The following is a 9,098-nucleotide window of genomic DNA, read 5'->3' as shown; positions in this document are numbered from 1 at the left end:
TATATATATGTGTAATATATATCTGTTTGTGTTTAAACGAGAGAACAAGTAAGAAGTAAAGCTGATAAACTTTTATGAAAACCAACAGGATACAAATATAAAAGAAAGACTATGAGAGAACTACTACCTACAAAATAGGAAATGATAAAACAAAAATGCTAAACAGACTCCATACTGCTACTAACTCCTAGAAAGACTCAGGCCAGTTTGCAGGCCAAGTCAGGCAAACCGAAAACCCACAAAGACGCACGTACATCATTTATTTGCATAAATAAATAAACGAACAATGTTTAGATTAAAGCAACAGTATATAATTAAAAATCAGGAAACAGACAAATTGATACATGTGATGCTTCCATAGATTTTGGAAGGTTTTCCAGATATAGATCCCATTCATGTCCTCTCCAGTCAGCAACTTCATCTTCCTTGGGCATCCTACCCAGATTGAACTCTTTGGCTAGAGAAACAATCTTTGAGTAGATATCAGAAACCGGCTCCATGGCATCTGGAGGGATTCCAGTAACCTTAGTCCACAACTGTAAATCAATTTTTTTCTCTATCCCAGGAACATTCACTTTCAATAATTCGAGAAACATATCAGTGTCTATAGAATGGAACTTAAAGGTGGAAATATATTTCTTTAGAAATTCATCAAATGTCGGGGTCCAATCTGAGAAAGGAATTGGAAGTTATAAAATAGTATATCCACAAACCTCACATTTTATGCGCCATAAAATCTGAAAACCTTTCTCATATGGTACTTGAGAGTATACAGCATCCGAATTTACGGCCTCTTGATTGGTTTTGAGCTTCGTGAACTCCATGTTGTCTTTGAATCTATCCATTTCTTCTTTCAAACCCTTACCAATTCCAATATTTAATGCAGCAATATTTTCACCTTGCACAGCCTCCACAATCCTCCTTTCTACATATGTCGTAAAACCCTACAACATATGCAACAAATATAACTACTGACATATGGAAGATTAGTCAAAATGAAGACACAAAGATGCAGTTCTAAGCAGCACGAATATATGAGGGACCATTTAGGAAGAACCATAAAATCTACACTAATGTCGACAAGAATTCATTGTTAGAATTTCAAATTCTCCATCACTCTAATAAATGTTAACAACACAGCTTTCCAATAGATGTTAAATAAACAGCTGGGTGAAATATAAACACCTAAATTATGTATAAAAGTCATCCTCAAAATATGGTAGGCAAAAAATGCTGAAGTCACGCTTGCATGCAGATGTTAGATACATGGTTTTTTGAATATATGAATTAAGGTAGGTTGTATGTGTGCAAAGAAGAAAAGAAGTTTGCATGAGGCTGGAATATTAGCTGTGTACCACGTCAATACCACAAATAAAGGTGGGCTATCCTTTGAATTCTACATATGGAAGTTAATGAATACTGATGTAAGGCATGACAACAAGTAGTGCATTTCAAGCCTATAAATAGAACACTCAGCAAACTTGTACAACACACTGAAAAATAGAGAGAAGGAAAAAGGAGTTGTAGCTCACTTTAAAAAAAAGGCTGTAGCCTTGTTGTCTGTAATTTCTTTGTTTGTAATTTTATAAAAAAACACCTGGTTTCTATTATGTATTAATATATTTATATATTGTATTTTGAGTTAAAAATGAAAACAATTATATAAACCCCATTACGTTTCCAACAAGTGGTATCTGAGCCAAGGTAACGTTTCTGAAAAATGGCGAGCATGATACAACCGCAAATTCCAAAGTTGACGGTGACAAATTACGGGAACTGGAGCATAGAAATGAAGGTGTTACTCGGTTCCTACGAGAATTGGGATATTGTTGAAAGCGGGTATGACGAGCCCACAGATACAGCCGTCGAAGTAGCCCTTACAAATGCGGAGAAGATGATTTTGAAAGAGACCCGAAAAAAGGATAAAAAGGCCTTATATATAATTATTCAAGGTGTTGATGAATCAAACTTTGAAAAAATTTCAGATGCAAAAACGGTGAAAGAAACATGGGAGATTTTGCAAAAATCATTCCAAGGAGTTGAAAAAGTTAAAAAGGTGCGGCTCCAGGTGCTACGAAAATTTGAAGATGAAGAATTCAAAAAATATTGGTGAATTTGTTACGCGTTTGAAAACAGTGATAAATGAGATGAAAGGAAACGGGGAAAGTCTCGATGATGTTCGGGTTATGGAAAAATTACTTCGTTCGTTGACAAGGAAATTTGATTATGTTGTTACTTCAATCGAGGAGTCAAAGAACTTGTCCACAATTTCCATTGATGAGCTCATAGGTTCACTTCAATCCCACGAGCAGCGAATGAACCAGTATGATGATGTAAGCCATTTGGAAAAGGTGTTGCAAAGTAAGGTATCCATTGTTGACAGTTCTGGCAGTAGCAGTTATGTACGTGGTAGAGGTGGCTACCATGGTGGACGAGGACGAGGAAGGTTGTCCTTCAATAGAGGCCAGAATTCTAAAGGGTATCAGCCATCTGGTCGTGGTCAAAATTTCAGAGGCCGAGGAAGAGGCGGATTTCAACAACGAGGTGACAAGTCTCAATTTCAATGTTATGATTGTAATAAATTTGGTCACTTCAGTTATGAGTGTAGATCTTCGAAAGTGGAAGAAAGAAGTCATTTTGCAACATCAAAAGAAGATAAAGACGTTGGCACTGCTGTGTTCCTCACTTATAAAGGAGACGAGGAGAGCAAGAAGAATGTTTGGTATCTTGACTCAGGAGCCAGCAATCATATGACTGGCCATAAAGATTTATTTACGGAGATAGACGAGACCATCAGCGGAGAAGTTACTTTTGGTGACTCGTCAAAAATTCTGGTCAAAGGAAAAGGTACAATTATGATTGTGTCAAAGAATGGTGATAAAAAGTATATAAATAATGTTTATTATATACTTGCTTTGAAAAATAATATCATCAGTCTTGGACAACTTGTGGAGAAAGGGTATAATATTGAGATGCAGGATAATTCTCTCATCATCAGAAATCAGGTTCGAGAATTAATTGCAGATGTGGAGATGTCAAAGAATCGTCTGTTCACACTTGATATGCAAACGAATGTGCAGAAGTGCTTAAAGTCGGTCATTAAAAATGACTCGTGGTTGTGACATTTGAGATATGGTCATCTTGGATTTTCTGGCCTGAAATTATTGTCAAAAACAAAAATGGTGGACGGTTTGCCAGAAATCAACGAACCGGAAAATTTGTGTGAAGCGTGTGTCAAGGGGAAGCAACATCGACAAAGTTTTCCCGTTGGAAAATCATGGAGAGCTAGGAGGCCATTAGAGATAGTTCACACAGAAATAGCTGGTCCATTTGATATCCCATCACTTGGAGGTAATAGGTATTACCTAACATTTATTGATGATTTTAGAAGGAAAAGTTGGGTGTATAATCAAAGAAAAATTAGAGGCTCTTGATAAATTCAAGGAGTTCAAAGCACTGGCGGAAAAACAAAGTGGCCAGTATTTGAAGACACTCAGATCAGACAGAGGAGGCGAGTATACTTCAAATTTATTCAGAAGTTTCTCTAGAGCTCATGGAATTAATCATCAGTTGACAACGGCATATACTCCTCAGTAAAATGGCATTGCAGAAAGGAAGAACCACACAATTCTTGACATGGCAAGGAGTATGGTGAAAGCAAAGCACTTGCCAAGAACTTTCTGGGCGGAAGCCGTTCTATGTGCAGTTTATTTGTTGAATCGTTGTCCAACAAAAAGTGTCAGAAACAAGACTCCAAATGAAGCATGGAGCAGAAGCAAACCATCAGTTGGATATCTTAAAATTTTTGGGTGTATTTCTTATGCCCATGTTCCCGATCAGACAAGAAAGAAGCTAGATGATAAAGGTGAGAAATGCATCTTTACCGGATATGATAAAAGAAGCAAGGCGTACAGACTCTATAATCCTCTGACGAAGAAATTAATCATTTCTCGAGATGTTGAGTTTGATGAATCAGATTACTGGAGATGGAGAGAGGAAGAAAGAAAAGTTGTCGGCTTATTTTTTAATGGTGATGATGATGACGGTGACAACCCCAATAATGAAGACGACGGAGATGATGATCCAACTCCACCACAAAGTCCAACTCAACAAACTCCCACATCAACACCTTCAATAGGAGGAAGCAGCAGTTCAGGGGGAGCACCATGAAAAATGCGGAGTCTGGATAATATTTATGAAGCAACAAGTCTGGTACAAACAACTTTTGATTATTCTCTGTTTTGTTTAATGGTTGAATGTGATCCAGTTACATTTGAATAGGCTTCTGAAGAAAGCAAATGGAATAAAGCCATGGATGAGGAAATTGGTGCAAAAAAGAAAAATGATACTTGGGAGCTCACAGATCTTCCAGAAGGACACAAAGCAACTGGTGTCAAGTGGGTCTATAAAACCAAGACGAATCAAGATGGAGAAGTGAAATATAAGGCGAGGTTGGTGGCTAAAGGCTACAAGCAAAGATATGGCATTGACTATGATGAGGTATTCGCTCCAGTTGTAAGAGTTGATACCATACTACTTCTTACAGCAATTGCAGCTCAGAACCAGTGGAAAATATTTCAGATGGATGTCAAGTCAGCATTTCTCATCGGTTATCTTGAAGAAGAAGTCTATATTGAGCAGCCTCCCGAATATGTTCAGAAAGGCCGGGAAAACAAAGTCTACAGACTGAAGAAAGCCTTATATGGTTTGAAGCAAGCTCCGCGAGCATGGAATACAAGGGTTGATGAATATTTTCAGAGAAATGGTTTCGTGAAGAGTCCATACGAGCATGCCCTATATACAAAGATAAATTCAGGGGGAGATATTATGATCATGTGCTTGTACGTGGATGACATGATCTTTACAGGAAACAATCCTGGTATGTTTGATGATTTTAAGAAAGTTATGACTAACGAATTTGAGATGACAGATATTGGTCAAATGTCATACTTTCTTGGAGTCGAGGTGAAGCAAAGTAAAGACGGGATTTTTATGTCACAGAAAAAATATGCCGAGGAAATTTTAAAGAAGTTCAGAATGGAGGAATGCAAACCAGTGAGCACGCCAGCAGAAGCAAGCATAAAGCTCAGGATTAATTCAACGAGGGAGTCAGTAAATCCGACATTGTTCAAAAGTTTGGTTGGAAGTCTGAGGTACCTAACTTTCACTCGTCCAGATATTATGTATGCAGTTGGACTGGTTAGCAGGTACATGGAAAAGCCGAAACAAGATCACTTCATGACAGCTAAAAGGATTTTGAGGTACATAAAAGGTACACTTGATCATGACTTATTTTACACATACTCTCAGGATTCAAAATTAGTAGGCTACTCAGACATTGATTATGGTGGTAACTTGGATGATGGTAAAAGCACTTCGGGTTATGCTTTTTATATTGGTTATGCAAGTTTTTCGTGGTCATCGAATAAGCAACAAACAGTTGCTCTCTCAACATGTGAGGCGGAATACATCGCAGCAGCGTGCGCATGTCAAGCTATGTGGTTAAGCTATATTTTGAGCGAGTTAAATCTTGCCAAAGAAGATCCGGTTACTATTTACGTGGATAATAAATCCGCTATTTCTCTGGCGAAAAATTCAGTGTCACACAGTCGGAGCAAGCATATCAATATCAAATATCACTTCATTCGAGTACAGTTGAATGAGAAAATTGTGGAGCTGGTACACTGCAGGACAGAAGAAAATTTAGCGGAATAATTTATAAAGCTGTTGAAGCCGAACGTGTTTGGAAAAATGAAAGTGAAACTCAGAATGCAAAGTCGAGTTTGAGGGGGAGTGTTAGAATTTCAAAATCTCCACCACCCTAATAAATGTTAACAACACAGCTTTCCAGTAAATGTTAAATAAACAGCTGGGTGAAACATAAACACTTAAATTATGTATAAAAGTCATCCTCAAAATATGGTAGGCAAAAAATGCTGAAGTCAAGCTTGCATGCAGATGTTAGATACATGGTTTTTTCAATACATGAATTAAGGTAGGCTGTATGTGTGCAAAGAAGAAAAGAAGTTTGCATGAGGCTGGAATATTAGCTGTGTACCAGGTCAATACCACAAATAAAGGTGGGCTATCCTTTGAATTCTACATATGGAAGTTAATGAATAGTGATGTAAGGCATGACAACAAGTAGTGCATTTCAAGCCTATAAATAGAACACTCATCAAACTTGTACAATACACTGAAAAATAGAGAGAAGGAAAAAGGAGTTGTAGCTCACTTTAAAAAAAAGGCGGTAGCCTTGTTGTCTGTAATTTCTTTGTTTGTAATATTATAAAAAAAACACCTGGTTTCTATTATGTATTAATATATTTATATATTGTATTTTGAGTTAAAAACGAAAACAATTATATAAACCCGATTAGGTTTCCAACATTCATAATACATATGAAGTGCAAAATGTATCAAGTTTAATGTAAGACAAGGTTAAAGAAGTGTTGAAAAGGAGAGATAAAACTACTATCCGCAGGGAATCAGCAAAGAAAAAAATGATGAACTCTCAGATTTATCAAATATCATCAAATTATAATTCAGATCTAAATCATTTACCATAACCTACATAATTTTCAAGATATTTTTTTCGTTTATCATAATATTTTATATGGGTAACAAACCATTGATACTTCTATCAGTAAATAGAATATAGTTGATATACAGTTAATCAGAACAGATCAATAGTCTTCTTTACAATAATCTAATATCTTTTTACTCGTATAGGATATATACTTTCACTGTATTTGTACTAGTATAACATTTGGGAAATTACGAAGTCATGTCATAATTCAAAATTTAGAATACTTGAGGCTAAGATGAAAAAGCAATAGACCACATTGAAGGTAGCAATTAAAAGACAGTGCCTGAACATTTTACATGAGACATCCTACTAGATTAGAAATCTGAAAACATGGGTACTAGGCCAGTCTATATAAGACAACAGATACGAAGAAAATACGATAGATGTGCTTATCACACGGCACACACACGGATCACAAGAAAAACTGACAAGCTTTACTACAAGTAAAAATTAGGCCAGGTAACTTATGTAAAACAAAAATCATATTCAATAATTTGCATACCTCATTTAACCAAAAGTGATCATTATTCTTGTTGGTAATTAAATTCCCAGTCCAGCTATGTGCAAGTTCATGAGCCACCACCTGCGCTCCACTTGCATCCCCCTTAATTACTGTTGGCGTCAGGAAGACCATTCTTGGATTTTCCATCCCTCCATAAGGGAAACTTGGGGGCAAAACCAATAAATCAAATCTCTCCCATTCATAAGGCCCAAACAAGCTCTCGCCAACTCTTATCATGTCTTCGCTTCCAGCAAACTCCTTGGCTGCCGTATCCAAAAGTGACGGTGCTGATTCAGCATAAACCCTTGTCCTTGGTCCCACCTCCCTAGAGCTCATCTCCCCAACTGCAAAAGCAAATAGGTATGGTGGAATGGGTTGCTCCATCACAAATTCCTCAACAATTCTCCCTTCTGCACACCATTTGGTATCCTCACATGCCATTGCAGTATCAGTAGTCAACGGCAGCCTCCGTTCCACATGCCGAGCTGCCATGACGGCTGATAAATTAAGCATTAGAATTTTATAAATTTCGGATTTTCACGAATGAACAAAACATTTGCAGGACGAGAAGTTTGCGGGAAGACATAACACTTCTAGTCTGTGTATAATATCGAAATAGCTCTACTAAGTATCATCAATTAATCTGTCACATAAAGATAGAACTTAGCAAAACCAACCATACTCTGGGAGCTTGCTTAAGTCCATAAAGTGCTTTATCAAGCCTGTAGACGTAATCTGGATGTTTGGAATCTACAAAGCCTGGAGGTTGTTCAACATATACTTCCTCCTCCAATTCTCCATTGAGAAAAGCACTTTTCACATCCATTTGAAAGATAGTAAACTTTTTGTGAGCAGCATAAGCCAAAAATATCCTTATGGCTTCTAATCTAACAACTGGTGCAAATGTTTCATCATAATCAATTCCCTCCTGTTGAGAATATCCTTTTGCAACCAGCCTTGCCTTATTCCTTGTAATTATGCCATCACTGTCAGTTTTGTTTCTGAATACCCACTTTGTACCAACAACAGATCTATTCTTTGGTCTTGGCACTAGGGTCCAGACTTTGTTTCTTTCAAATTCATTTAACTCTTCCTGCATTGCTTGCACCCAATCAGCATCTTGAAGAGCTTCTTCCACTTTCTTTGGCTCAGTCTGAGAGAGAAAAGAATTGTAAAGACATTCGTTTGAAGTACCTGTTCTAGTTCTGACACCTGCATCAGGATTTTCAATTATCAAATCAGGTGTATGTGATTTAGTCCACTTCCTTGCAGATGGAAGGTTTTCTCTAGAACTGGATGCTCCCCCATGATCCATGTTGTCTTCATTTTCATTTCTTGATGTTCCCCCTGAAACTATGCTCTCTGAGTTGGATTCTTCAAAATTTAGATTTTCAGCACTATCAGAACTTGGCTTATCAGAACTTGACGAATCAGAACTTGAAGAGCCAGATGTATGTTCTGATGCTTCTTGAGATGTGGTAAAATCTTGAGTATGTTCCCCCTGTATAGGTGCATCTTCCTTTGGCGTAGTCACCACAGTTTCAATAACATCAGAGTTTAATCCATCAGAGTTTACAGTATCAGGACTTAGACTGTCAGGATTTTCAGTATCAGAATTTAAGTCTTCATTTTCAAATCTCAGCTGATCATGGTCAATAAAATCTTCAAGACCAGTAATCTTCTTGTCATCAAAAGAGACATTGATAGATTCCATGACCACTTTTGTTCTCAAATTATAGACTCTGAAGGCTTTTGTGGAAAGTGGATATCCAACAAATATTCCTTCATCAGCTTTTAGATCAAACTTGGATAGCTGTTCAGGATGAGTCTTGAGAACAAAACACTTGCATCCAAATACATGAAAGTACTTCAGATTTGGCTTCTTTTTCTTCACCATCTCATATGGTGTTTTTCCTTGCTTGTTAATGAGTGTTGCATTTTGAGTAAAACAAGCAGTCTGCACAGCTTCAGCCCAGAAATAGGTTGAAAGCTTTGCTTCTTCAAGCA

General features: G+C 37.2%; 1 pseudogene; it reads right to left on the bottom strand.

Annotated features, from left to right (window-relative positions):
* Positions 1-299: 299 nt before the first annotated feature.
* LOC141701333 (leucine aminopeptidase-like) lies at positions 300-7,717 on the bottom strand (annotated as a pseudogene).
* Between the last annotated feature and the right edge of the window lie 1,381 nt (positions 7,718-9,098).

Source organism: Apium graveolens, unplaced genomic scaffold, assembly GCF_009905375.1.
Source record: "Apium graveolens cultivar Ventura unplaced genomic scaffold, ASM990537v1 ctg3744, whole genome shotgun sequence".
Taxonomy (NCBI): Eukaryota; Viridiplantae; Streptophyta; class Magnoliopsida; order Apiales; family Apiaceae; genus Apium; species Apium graveolens.
This window is presented reverse-complemented; position numbering and strand designations above follow the sequence as displayed.